The sequence below is a fragment of the Electrophorus electricus genome, unplaced genomic scaffold, assembly GCF_041902795.1.
Source record: "Electrophorus electricus isolate QZ-2024a unplaced genomic scaffold, ASM4190279v1 Scaffold108, whole genome shotgun sequence".
In the NCBI taxonomy this organism is placed as follows: Eukaryota; Metazoa; Chordata; class Actinopteri; order Gymnotiformes; family Gymnotidae; genus Electrophorus; species Electrophorus electricus.
In genome coordinates this window covers 98,491-110,990 of record NW_027658390.1, presented here as the reverse complement: position 1 = coordinate 110,990, position 12,500 = coordinate 98,491, and the positions used below count along the sequence as shown (strand labels likewise).

The 12,500-nt window shown below is 55.6% G+C and overlaps 1 non-coding gene across 1 annotated transcript; it reads left to right on the top strand.

The window, feature by feature from the left end:
- Positions 1-10,540: 10,540 nt before the first annotated feature.
- On the top strand, positions 10,541-12,379 carry LOC145654015 (18S ribosomal RNA). Its single transcript, XR_014120247.1, has one exon. It is a non-coding gene; the product is annotated as an 18S ribosomal RNA (ribosomal RNA).
- Positions 12,380-12,500: the final 121 nt, after the last annotated feature.

The following is a 12,500-nucleotide window of genomic DNA, read 5'->3' as shown; positions in this document are numbered from 1 at the left end:
TCTTGGCTCTGGAAGTCTATTTCTAGGCTTATATAAAGGGTCAAACTTCTTGAAGTGTGCCCAGGCCCAGAGCTACTTTGCTGGGCATGAATGTGTTTGAACTCTTGGGCCTGGAAGTCTGGTGGTAGTAGTAGTATGATTTAAAGGCACAAAGTGATTGAAGTGTGCCCAGGCCCAGAGCTACTTTGCTGTGCATGACTGTGGTTGACCTCTTGGCCCTGGAAGTCTGGTGGTAGTAGTAGTATGATTTAAAGGCACAAAGTGATTGAAGTGTGCCCAGGCCCAGAGCTACTTTGCTGGGCATGACTGGTTTGACCTCTTGGGCCTGGAAGTCTGGTAGTAGTAGTATGATTTAAAGGTACAAAGTGAATGAAGTGTGCCCAGGCCCAGAGCTACTTTGCTGGGCATGACTGTGTTTGACGTCTTGGGCCTGGAAGTCGGTAGTAGTAGTATGATTTAAAGGTACAAAGTGAATGAAGTGTGCCCAGGCCCAGAGCTACTTTGCTGGGCATGACTGTGTTTGACCTCTTGGGCCTGGAAGTCTATTTCTAGGCTTATATAAAGGGTCAAACTTCTTGAAGTGTGCCCAGGCCCAGAGCTACTTTGCTGGGCATGACTGTGTTTGACCTCTTGGGTCTGGAAGTCTGGTAGTAGTAGTAGTATGATTTAAAGGCACAAAGTGATTGAAGTGTGCCCAGGCCCAGAGCTACTTTGCTGGGCATGACTGTGTTTGACCTCTTGGCTCTGGAAGTCTATTTCTAGGCTTATATAAAGGGTCAAACTTCTTGAAGTGTGCCCAGGCCCAGAGCTACTTTGCTGGGCATGACTGTGTTTCACCTCTTGGGCCTGGAAGTCTGGTAGTAGTAGTATGATTTAAAGGCACAAAGTGATTGAAGTGTGCCCAGGCCCAGAGCTACTTTGCTGGGCATGAATGTGTTTGACCTCTTGGGCCTGGAAGTCTGGTGGTAGTAGTAGTATGATTTAAAGGTACAAAGTGAATGAAGTGTGCCCAGGCCCAGAGCTACTTTGCTGTGCATGACTGTGTTTGAACTCTTGGGCCTGGAAGTCTATTTCTAGGCTTATATAAAGGGTCAAACATCTTGAAGTGTGCCCAGGCCCAGAGCTACTTTGCTGGGCATGACTGTGTTTGACCTCTTGGGCCTGGAAGTCTATTTCTAGGCTTATATAAAGGGTCAAACTTCTTGAAGTGTGCCCAGGCCCAGAGCTACTTTGCTGGGCATGACTGTGTTTGACCTCTTGGGTCTGGAAGTCTGGTAGTAGTAGTAGTATGATTTAAAGGCACAAAGTGATTGAAGTGTGCCCAGGCCCAGAGCTACTTTGCTGGGCATGACTGTGTTTGACCTCTTGGCTCTGGAAGTCTATTTCTAGGCTTATATAAAGGGTCAAACATCTTGAAGTGTGCCCAGGCCCAGAGCTACTTTGCTGGGCATGAATGTGTTTGAACTCTTGGGCCTGGAAGTCTGGTGGTAGTAGTAGTATGATTTAAAGGCACAAAGTGATTGAAGTGTGCCCAGGCCCAGAGCTACTTTGCTGTGCATGACTGTGGTTGACCTCTTGGCCCTGGAAGTCTGGTGGTGGTAGTAGTAGTATGATTTAAAGGCACAAAGTGAATGAAGTGTGCCCAGGCCCAGAGCTACTTTGCTGGGCATGACTGTGTTTGACCTCTTGGGCCTGGAAGTCTGGTAGTAGTAGTATGATTTAAAGGCACAAAGTGATTGAAGTGTGCCCAGGCCCAGAGCTACTTTGCTGGGCATGAATGTGTTTGACCTCTTGGGCCTGGAAGTCTGGTGGTAGTAGTAGTATGATTTAAAGGTACAAAGTGAATGAAGTGTGCCCAGGCCCAGAGCTACTTTGCTGGGCATGACTGTGTTTGACCTCTTGGGCCTGGAAGTCTGGTGGTAGTAGTAGTATGATTTAAAGGCACAAAGTGATTGAAGTGTGCCCAGGCCCAGAGCTACTTTGCTGGGCATGACTGTGTTTGACCTCTTGGGCCTGGAAGTCTGGTAGTAGTAGTATGATTTAAAGGTACAAAGTGAATGAAGTGTGCCCAGGCCCAGAGCTACTTTGCTGGGCATGACTGTGTTTGACGTCTTGGGCCTGGAAGTCTGGTAGTAGTAGTATGATTTAAAGGTACAAAGTGAATGAAGTGTGCCCAGGCCCAGAGCTACTTTGCTGGGCATGACTGTGTTTGACCTCTTGGCTCTGGAAGTCTATTTCTAGGCTTATATAAAGGGTCAAACATCTTGAAGTGTGCCCAGGCCCAGAGCTACTTTGCTGGGCATGACTGTGTTTGACCTCTTGGGTCTGGAAGTCTGGTAGTAGTAGTAGTATGATTTAAAGGCACAAAGTGATTGAAGTGTGCCCAGGCCCAGAGCTACTTTGCTGTGCATGACTGTGTTTGACCTCTTGGCTCTGGAAGTCTATTTCTAGGCTTATATAAAGGGTCAAACTTCTTGAAGTGTGCCCAGGCCCAGAGCTACTTTGCTGGGCATGACTGTGTTTCACCTCTTGGGCCTGGAAGTCTGGTAGTAGTAGTATGATTTAAAGGCACAAAGTGATTGAAGTGTGCCCAGGCCCAGAGCTACTTTGCTGGGCATGAATGTGTTTGACCTCTTGGGCCTGGAAGTCTGGTGGTAGTAGTAGTATGATTTAAAGGTACAAAGTGAATGAAGTGTGCCCAGGCCCAGAGCTACTTTGCTGTGCATGACTGTGTTTGAACTCTTGGGCCTGGAAGTCTATTTCTAGGCTTATATAAAGGGTCAAACATCTTGAAGTGTGCCCAGGCCCAGAGCTACTTTGCTGGGCATGACTGTGGTTGACCTCTTGGCCCTGGAAGTCTGGTGGTAGTAGTAGTATGATTTAAAGGCACAAAGTGAATGAAGTGTGCCCAGGCCCAGAGCTACTTTGCTGGGCATGAATGTGTTTGAACTCTTGGGCCTGGAAGTCTGGTAGTAGTAGTATGATTTAAAGGCACAAAGTGAATGAAGTGTGCCCAGGCCCAGAGCTACTTTGCTGTGCATGACTGTGTTTGACCTCTTGGCTCTGGAAGTCTATTTCTAGGCTTATATAAAGGGTCAAACTTCTTGAAGTGTGCCCAGGCCCAGAGCTACTTTGCTGTGTATGACTGTGTGACCTCTTGGCCCTGGAATTCTGGTGGTAGTAGTAGTAGTATGATTTAAAGGCACAAAGTGAATGAAGTGTGCCCAGGCCCAGAGCTACTTTGCTGGGCATGACTGTGTTTGACGTCTTGGGCCTGGAAGTCTGGTAGTAGTAGTAGTAGTAGTAGTAGTAGTAGTAGTAGTAGTATATTTAAAGGTACAAAGTGAATGAAGTGTGCCCAGGCCCAGAGCTACTTTGCTGGGCATGACTGTGTTTGACCTCTTGGGCCTGGAAGTCTATTTCTAGGCTTATATAAAGGGTCTCAAACTTCTTGAAGTGTGCCCAGGCCCAGAGCTACTTTGCTGGGCATGACTGTGTTTGACCTCTTGGGTCTGGAAGTCTGGTAGTAGTAGTAGTAGTATGATTTAAAGGCACAAAGTGATTGAAGTGTGCCCAGGCCCAGAGCTACTTTGCTGTGCATGACTGTGTTTGACCTCTTGGCTCTGGAAGTCTATTTCTAGGCTTATATAAAGGGTCAAACTTCTTGAAGTGTGCCCAGGCCCAGAGCTACTTTGCTGTGTATGACTGTGTGACCTCTTGGCCCTGGAATTCTGGTGGTAGTAGTAGTATGATTTAAAGGCACAAAGTGAATGAAGTGTGCCCAGGCCCAGAGCTACTTTGCTGGGCATGACTGTGTTTGACCTCTTGGGCCTGGAAGTCTATTTCTAGGCTTATATAAAGGGTCAAACTTCTTGAAGTGTGCCCAGGCCCAGAGCTACTTTGCTGTGTATGACTGTGTGACCTCTTGGCCCTGGAATTCTGGTGGTAGTAGTAGTATGATTTAAAGGCACAAAGTGAATGAAGTGTGCCCAGGCCCAGAGCTACTTTGCTGGGCATGACTGTGTTTGACCTCTTGGGCCTGGAAGTCTGGTAGTAGTAGTATGATTTTAAAGGCACAAAGTGATTGAAGTGTGCCCAGGCCCAGAGCTACTTTGCTGGGCATGAATGTGTTTGACCTCTTGGGCCTGGAAGTCTGGTGGTAGTAGTAGTATGATTTAAAGGTACAAAGTGAATGAAGTGTGCCCAGGCCCAGAGCTACTTTGCTGGGCATGACTGTGTTTGACCTCTTGGGCCTGGAAGTCTGGTGGTAGTAGTAGTATGATTTAAAGGTACAAAGTGAATGAAGTGTGCCCAGGCCCAGAGCCAGGCCTGGGCAGCAGGGGGCGCTCCTGGCCATGCCCAGCGAGTTTCGTGCGAATCGGACCTGGTCCGGAAGAGATACGAAGGGAAAACTCATTACTCGTCGGGGTGGCACATCCAGGCTCTCGACCCTCCCAAAGCGTCCGACCAGGGTGCACCCTGCCGGGCATGGTTAGCCGCCAGCCCCCTTCCTGGAGGTCTGGTTGGCACGGGGTTTTGATTTTTCGGTTTCATATCTCTGGGCTCCTTGGGAGCAGAAAGTCGGTTGAGGGCCCTTTGGAAAGAGCCGGGGCTGCCGTTTAACGCTGTCCAAGCGGCAGGCGAAGCGCACCCACCGTTTTTACGCTATGATTTTTTAAAACCGCCGGGGCGGCAAACACAGGGCCGGTCGGGTTTGAAGACGAATATCTCTTCGGCCCTTGGGAGGAGAGAAGCAGCGCGGGTCACCTTTGAACGCGCTCGCTGCCAGGAACGTCTGGGTAAAAGTTTCGTGGGAATCGGACGTTCCTAGGCTGAGAAGCGAGCGCCCGCCCTCGGGCGGTCGGGGGCCCCTTTCTCATTCCCCGTCTGGGCTAAAAATACGAGGTCAGACCCGATGGACTCGGGAGACTGGGAGTACCAGGGAGACCCTGGAAGCAGGCGACCCGACCCACGCTTCGCTGTCTCCTCGGCCCTCGGGAGTAGAAGCGCGGGGACGGTGGCGTGGGCAGCAGGGGGCGCTCCTGGCCATGCCCAGCGAGTTTCGTGCGAATCGGACCTGGTCCGGAAGAGATACGAAGGGAAAAACTCATTACTCGTCGGGGTGGCACATCCAGGCTCTCGACCCTCCCAAAGCGTCCGACCAGGGTGCACCCTGCCGGGCATGGTTAGCCGCCAGCCCCCTTCCTGGAGGTCTGGTTGGCACGGGGTTTTGATTTATCGGTTTCATATCTCTGGGCTCCTTGGGAGCAGAAAGTCGGTTGAGGGCCCTTTGGAAAGAGCCGGGGCTGCCGTTTAACGCTGTCCAAGCGGCAGGCGAAGCGCACCCACCGTTTTTACGCTATGATTTTTTAAAACCGCCGGGGCGGCAAACACAGGGCCGGTCGGGTTTGAAGACGAATATCTCTTCGGCCCTTGGGAGGAGAGAAGCAGCGCGGGTCACCTTTGAACGCGCTCGCTGCCAGGAACGTCTGGCGTAAAAGTTTCGTGGGAATCGGACGTTCCTAGGCTGAGAAGCGAGCGCCCGCCCTCGGGCGGTCGGGGGCCCTTTCTCATTCCCGTCTGGGCTAAAAATACGAGGTCGGACCCGATGGACTCGGGAGACTGGAGAGTACCAGGGAGACCCTGGAAGCAGGCGACCCGACCCACGCTTCGCTGTCTCCTCGGCCCTCGGGAGTAGAAGCGCGGGGACGGTGGCGTGGGCAGCAGGGGGCGCTCCTGGCCATGCCCAGCGAGTTTCGTGCGAATCGGACCTGGTCCGGAAGAGATACGAAGGGAAAACTCATTACTCGTCGGGGTGGCACATCCAGGCTCTCGACCCTCCCAAAGCGTCCGACCAGGGTGCACCCTGCCGGGCATGGTTAGCCGCCAGCCCCCTTCCTGGAGGTCTGGTTGGCACGGGGTTTTGATTTTTCGGTTTCATATCTCTGGGCTCCTTGGGAGCAGAAAGTCGGTTGAGGGCCCTTTGGAAAGAGCCGGGGCTGCCGTTTAACGCTGTCCAAGCGGCAGGCGAAGCGCACCCACCGTTTTTACGCTATGATTTTTTAAAACCGCCGGGGCGGCAAACACAGGGCCGGTCGGGTTTGAAGACGAATATCTCTTCGGCCCTTGGGAGGAGAGAAGCAGCGCGGGTCACCTTTGAACGCGCTCGCTGCCAGGAACGTCTGGCGTAAAAGTTTCGTGGGAATCGGACGTTCCTAGGCTGAGAAGCGAGCGCCCGCCCTCGGGCGGTCGGGGGCCCCTTTCTCATTCCCCGTCTGGGCTAAAAATACGAGGTCGGACCCGATGGACTCGGGAGACTGGAGAGTACCCAGGGAGACCCTGGAAGCAGGCGACCCGACCCACGCTTCGCTGTCTCCTCGGCCCTCGGGAGTAGAAGCGCGGGGACGGTGGCGTGGGCAGCAGGGGGCGCTCCTGGCCATGCCCAGCGAGTTTCGTGCGAATCGGACCTGGTCCGGAAGAGATACGAAGGGAAAACTCATTACTCGTCGGGGTGGCACCATCCAGGCTCTCGACCCTTCCCAAAGCGTCCGACCAGGGTGCACCCTGCCGGGCATGGTTAGCGGCCAGCCCCCTTCCTGGAGGTCTGGTTGGCACGGGGTTTTGATTTTTCGGTTTCATATCTCTGGGCTCCTTGGGAGCAGAAAGTCGGTTGAGGGCCCTTTGGAAAGAGCCGGGGCTGCCGTTTAACGCTGTCCAAGCGGCAGGCGAAGCGCACCCACCGTTTTACGCTATGATTTTTTAAAACCGCCGGGCGGCAAACACAGGGCCGGTCGGGTTTGAAGACGAATATCTCTTCGGCCCTTGGGAGGAGAGAAGCAGCGCGGGTCACCTTTGAACGCGCTCGCTGCCAGGAACGTCTGGCGTAAAAGTTTCGTGGGAATCGGACGTTCCTAGGCTGAGAAGCGAGCGCCCGCCCTCGGGCGGTCGGGGGCCCCTTTCTCATTCCCCGTCTGGGCTAAAAATACGAGGTCGGACCCGATGGACTCGGGAGACTGGAGAGTACCAGGGAGACCCTGGAAGCAGGCGACCCGACCCACGCTTCGCTGTCTCCTCGGCCCTCGGGAGTAGAAGCGCGGGGACGGTGGCGTGGGCAGCAGGGGGCGCTCCTGGCCATGCCCAGCGAGTTTCGTGCGAATCGGACCTGGTCCGGAAGAGATACGAAGGGAAAACTCATTACTCGTCGGGGTGGCACATCCAGGCTCTCGACCCTCCCAAAGCGTCCGACCAGGGTGCACCCTGCCGGGCATGGTTAGCCGCCAGCCCCCTTCCTGGAGGTCTGGTTGGCACGGGGTTTTGATTTTTCGGTTTCATATCTCTGGGCTCCTTGGGAGCAGAAAGTCGGTTGAGGGCCCTTTGGAAAGAGCCGGGGCTGCCGTTTAACGCTGTCCAAGCGGCAGGCGAAGCGCACCCACCGTTTTTACGCTATGATTTTTTAAAACCGCCGGGGCGGCAAACACAGGGCCGGTCGGGTTTGAAGACGAATATCTCTTCGGCCCTTGGGAGGAGAGAAGCAGCGCGGGTCACCTTTGAACGCGCTCGCTGCCAGGAACGTCTGGCGTAAAAGTTTCGTGGGAATCGGACGTTCCTAGGCTGAGAAGCGAGCGCCCGCCCTCGGGCGGTCGGGGGCCCCTTTCTCATTCCCCGTCTGGGCTAAAAATACGAGGTCGGACCCGATGGACTCGGGAGACTGGAGAGTACCAGGGAGACCCTGGAAGCAGGCGACCCGACCCACGCTTCGCTGTCTCCTCGGCCCTCGGGAGTAGAAGCGCGGGGACGGTGGCGTGGGCAGCAGGGGGCGCTCCTGGCCATGCCCAGCGAGTTTCGTGCGAATCGGACCTGGTCCGGAAGAGATACGAAGGGAAAACTCATTACTCGTCGGGGTGGCACATCCAGGCTCTCGACCCTCCCAAAGCGTCCGACCAGGGTGCACCCTGCCGGGCATGGTTAGCCGCCAGCCCCCTTCCTGGAGGTCTGGTTGGCACGGGGTTTTGATTTATCGGTTTCATATCTCTGGGCTCCTTGGGAGCAGAAAGTCGGTTGAGGGCCCTTTGGAAAGAGCCGGGGCTGCCGTTTAACGCTGTCCAAGCGGCAGGCGAAGCGCACCCACCGTTTTTACGCTATGATTTTTTAAAACCGCCGGGGCGGCAAACACAGGGCCGGTCGGGTTTGAAGACGAATATCTCTTCGGCCCTTGGGAGGAGAGAAGCAGCGCGGGTCACCTTTGAACGCGCTCGCTGCCAGGAACGTCTGGCGTAAAAGTTTCGTGGGAATCGGACGTTCCTAGGCTGAGAAGCGAGCGCCCGCCCTCGGGCGGTCGGGGGCCCCTTTCTCATTCCCCGTCTGGGCTAAAAATACGAGGTCGGACCCGATGGACTCGGGAGACTGGAGAGTACCAGGGAGACCCTGGAAGCAGGCGACCCGACCCACGCTTCGCTGTCTCCTCGGCCCTCGGGAGTAGAAGCGCGGGGACGGTGGCGTGGGCAGCAGGGGGCGCTCCTGGCCATGCCCAGCGAGTTTCGTGCGAATCGGACCTGGTCCGGAAGAGATACGAAGGGAAAACTCATTACTCGTCGGGGTGGCACATCCAGGCTCTCGACCCTCCCGAAGTGTCCGACCAGGGTGCACCCTGCCGGGCTAAGAGAACAGCCAGGTGAACCCTGGAGGTTCCGAACTCCAGACCCCTGGACCCGACGGCTCAGTCCGCCTCAGGTGCACTACAGAGGTCCTCGGGCTGTCCCTGAGTGCATTAAAACGGAAATCAGAATTACTCCCCCGGGTGGCACTTCCAGGCTCTCGACCCTCCCAAAGTGTCCGACCAGGGTGCACCCTGCTGGGCATGGTTAGCCGCCAGCCCCCTTCCTGGAGGTCTGGTTGGCACGGGGTTTTGCAAATAGGTCCCGTCGGGTATATGGGAGAGCAAAGAGAATCAATGGGGTCCAAGCACTAAATTCATCCAGTGGCGTTCTCTGGAAGCCCAAGGGGAGTCCGAGGGGTGTTCGGCCGGCAAGGGGAGCTCTCCCTCGGACACATGATCAAACGCCTGTCCCCTACCGGAAAGTGGTGTGCTCTGGATGCCCCCCCCCCCCCCCCATCCCCCGAGGGGGGTGCTTATCCCGCGAGGGGAGCCCTCCTCGGGTTAAGTGAACCATCATGCCGATTCCCCTATGGAAGTGGGCACATCCAGGCACACAGTCTGCTTTGCTCTCCCCGACCCGAGTGCGTCTGTTGGGCTGAGTGTACGCCCAGGCAACTGGATCCAATGGCTCAGTCCGCCGCAGCGTGCTTCGACGATGGGTCGTACAGCCATGCCACCAGGGTGGGCGTGTTTGTAAATGTACCAGTGGATTCTCGTCGGCCTGCCACATCCATGGTATCGACCCACCAGGCCTGTCCGACCAGGGGTTGACCCTGGACGGGCACGGTCTGTGGTTTGGCCCTTGTCCTAGATGAAATCGGGCACGGGGTTTTCTGGCCAGGTACCATCGGGTTACTGGGAGAGCGGCTTCGGTCTCCAGGTGAGACCAATGGTGAAGCAGCACGAGGCAATGGAGAGCATGCAAAGCGATGGGGAAGCCATGCACGGCAATGGCCACGAAAAAAAAAAAAAAATCACCACGGAAGGAACGTGAAGAACAAGGAGGAGTGTAGTGACACTGCCCAAAGCTGCCCGGTGTTGCAGGGGTCTATTGGTGTGTTGCTTCCTTGTTTGGTAGAGTGGAGTACCAGACCCGCCAGGGGTAGGCAAACCATTCCCCCTACGGTAAGTGAGGAGCCAGCCATTTGACGAGCGGGTGTCCACGTGTACGGGTGCGAGCGCTATCCCCCCACACGGGGTTAGGCCACGGCCTTAGGTGGACGTCTGCCGACCAGCCCCGGCTGATCCAGAACTTCTGATGTGGAGAGCGGTTTTGACAGATCCTCCCTGGTTCTAGCGGGTCAAGCCTCTGATGGGGGGTGGGGGTTATTTGTAACCCATCCCAGAACTCTCTGGGGGAGACTCAGACGGCCAGTCTGTCTACTCAGTTGTCCTATACTGGTGTCTGTGGTTTGGGAGGAAGGGAGTGCCCTGCTTTGTTGGCCTCCTCTTCAAAACTACCTGGGCCCACGAATCACTCTTCTTGGTTACATCACGAAACGTAGGTTGAGCGAGGCTAGGGGGGAGGGAATTCGACGAGGTCTTTCCCTTGTCCCCCCACCAGCGGCCCACGAAAATCAAAACGGCGTGAAGAGAGGGAACGCCGAAAGCACCTGGAGTCGGCCGTCCGCACCTCCGGAGGAGGTGGACGGGGTACGGTGCGGGCATGACCGGATGGGACAGCTTTGCATCAAGGTGAGAGGTCGGCGTCCGAAGGCCAGAGGGCGGTGCGCGAGCACGTTTACACTGGCCGCGGAAGCTGTCCTGGGTAGCCCTGTATGGCGTCTGGACCTGACGGCGCACGCACTTACAACCCGCTGCTTCCTAGCCCCCGGAAGGGGAGGCGGATGTCACTCGTGGTTCATCCCAGACCACGGTGCAAACTACCTGGTTGATCCTGCCAGTAACATATGCTTGTCTCAAAGATTAAGCCATGCAGGTCTAAGTGCACACGGCCGGTACAGTGAAACTGCGAATGGCTCATTAAATCAGTTATGGTTCCTTTGATCGCTCCACACGTTACTCGGATAACTGTGGTAATTCTAGAGCTAATACATGCAAACGAGCGCTGACCCTTCGGGGGATGCGTGCATTTATCAGACCCAAAACCCATCCGGGGGGCTCGGGCCCCCCGGCCGCTTTGGTGACTCTAGATAACCTCGGGCCGATCGCGCGCCCTCCGCGGCGGCGACGTCTCATTCGAATGTCTGCCCTATCAACTTTCGATGGTACCATAGTCGGCTACCATGGTGACCACGGGTAACGGGGAATCAGGGTTCGATTCCGGAGAGGGAGCCTGAGAAACGGCTACCACATCCAAGGAAGGCAGCAGGCGCGCAAATTACCCATTCCCGACACGGGGAGGTAGTGACGAAAAATAACGATACAGGTCTCTTTCGAGGCCCTGTAATCGGAATGAGCGTATCCTAAACCCATGGGTGAGGACCCATTGGAGGGCAAGTCTGGTGCCAGCAGCCGCGGTAATTCCAGCTCCAATAGCGTATATTAAAGTTGCTGCAGTTAAAAAGCTCGTAGTTGGATGTCGGGAGTGGGCTGGCGGTCCGCCGCGAGGCGTGCCACCGCCTGTCTCAGACCCTGTCTCCCGGTGCCCCCCGGATGCCCTTGGCTGGGTGTCCGGACGGGGCTCGGAGCGTTTACTTTGAAAAAATTAGAGTGTTCAAAGCGGGCCCGCTTCTCGCCTGAATACCTGAGCTAGGAATAATGGAATAGGACTCCGGTTCTATTTTGTGGGTTTCCTGAACCAGGGCCATGATTAAGAGGGACGGCCGGGGGCATTCGTATTGCGCCGCTAGAGGTGAAATTCTTGGACCGGCGCAAGACGGACGAAAGCGAAAGCATTTGCCAAGAATGTTTTCATTAATCAAGAACGAAAGTCGGAGGTTCGAAGACGATCAGATACCGTCGTAGTTCCGACCGTAAACTATGCCGACCCGCGATCCGGCGGCGTTATTCCCATGACCCGCCGGGCAGCGTGAGGGAAACCACGAGTCTGTGGGTTCCGGGGGGAGTATGGTTGCAAAGCTGAAACTTAAAGGAATTGACGGAAGGGCACCACCAGGAGTGGAGCCTGCGGCTTAATTTGACTCAACACGGGAAACCTCACCCGGCCCGGACACGGAAAGGATTGACAGATTGATAGCTCTTTCTCGATTCTGTGGGTGGTGGTGCATGGCCGTTCTTAGTTGGTGGAGCGATTTGTCTGGTTAATTCCGATAACGAACGAGACTCCGGCATGCTAAATAGTTACGCGGCCCTCCGCGGTCGGCGTCAAACTTCTTAGAGGGACAAGTGGCGTTCAGCCACGCGAGATGGAGCAATAACAGGTCTGTGATGCCCTTAGATGTCCGGGGCTGCACGCGCGCCACAATGGTTGGATCAGCGTGTGCCTACCCTACACCGAGAGGTGCGGGTAATCCGCTGAACCCCATTCGTGATGGGGACTGGGGATTGCAATTATTCCCCATGAACGAGGAATTCCCAGTAAGCGCGGGTCATAAGCTCGCGTTGATTAAGTCCCTGCCCTTTGTACACACCGCCCGTCGCTACTACCGATCGGATGGTTTAGTGAGGTCCTCGGATCGGCCCCGCCGGGGCTCCTCGCGGGCCTTGGCGGAGCGCCGAGAAGTCGATCAAACTTGACTATCTAGAGGAAGTAAAAGTCGTAACAAGGTTTTCGTAGGTGAACCTGCGAAAGGATCATTAACGGGTAACGCTGTCCGGCGTGCCTCCTCTCCCGACCCCCTCGACTTCGCCGTCCCCCCGCGTCGGGGCCCAGGGTCGAAAGGGTCTTCGGGGTTGCTGTTACACGTGGTCGCTTGCAGGT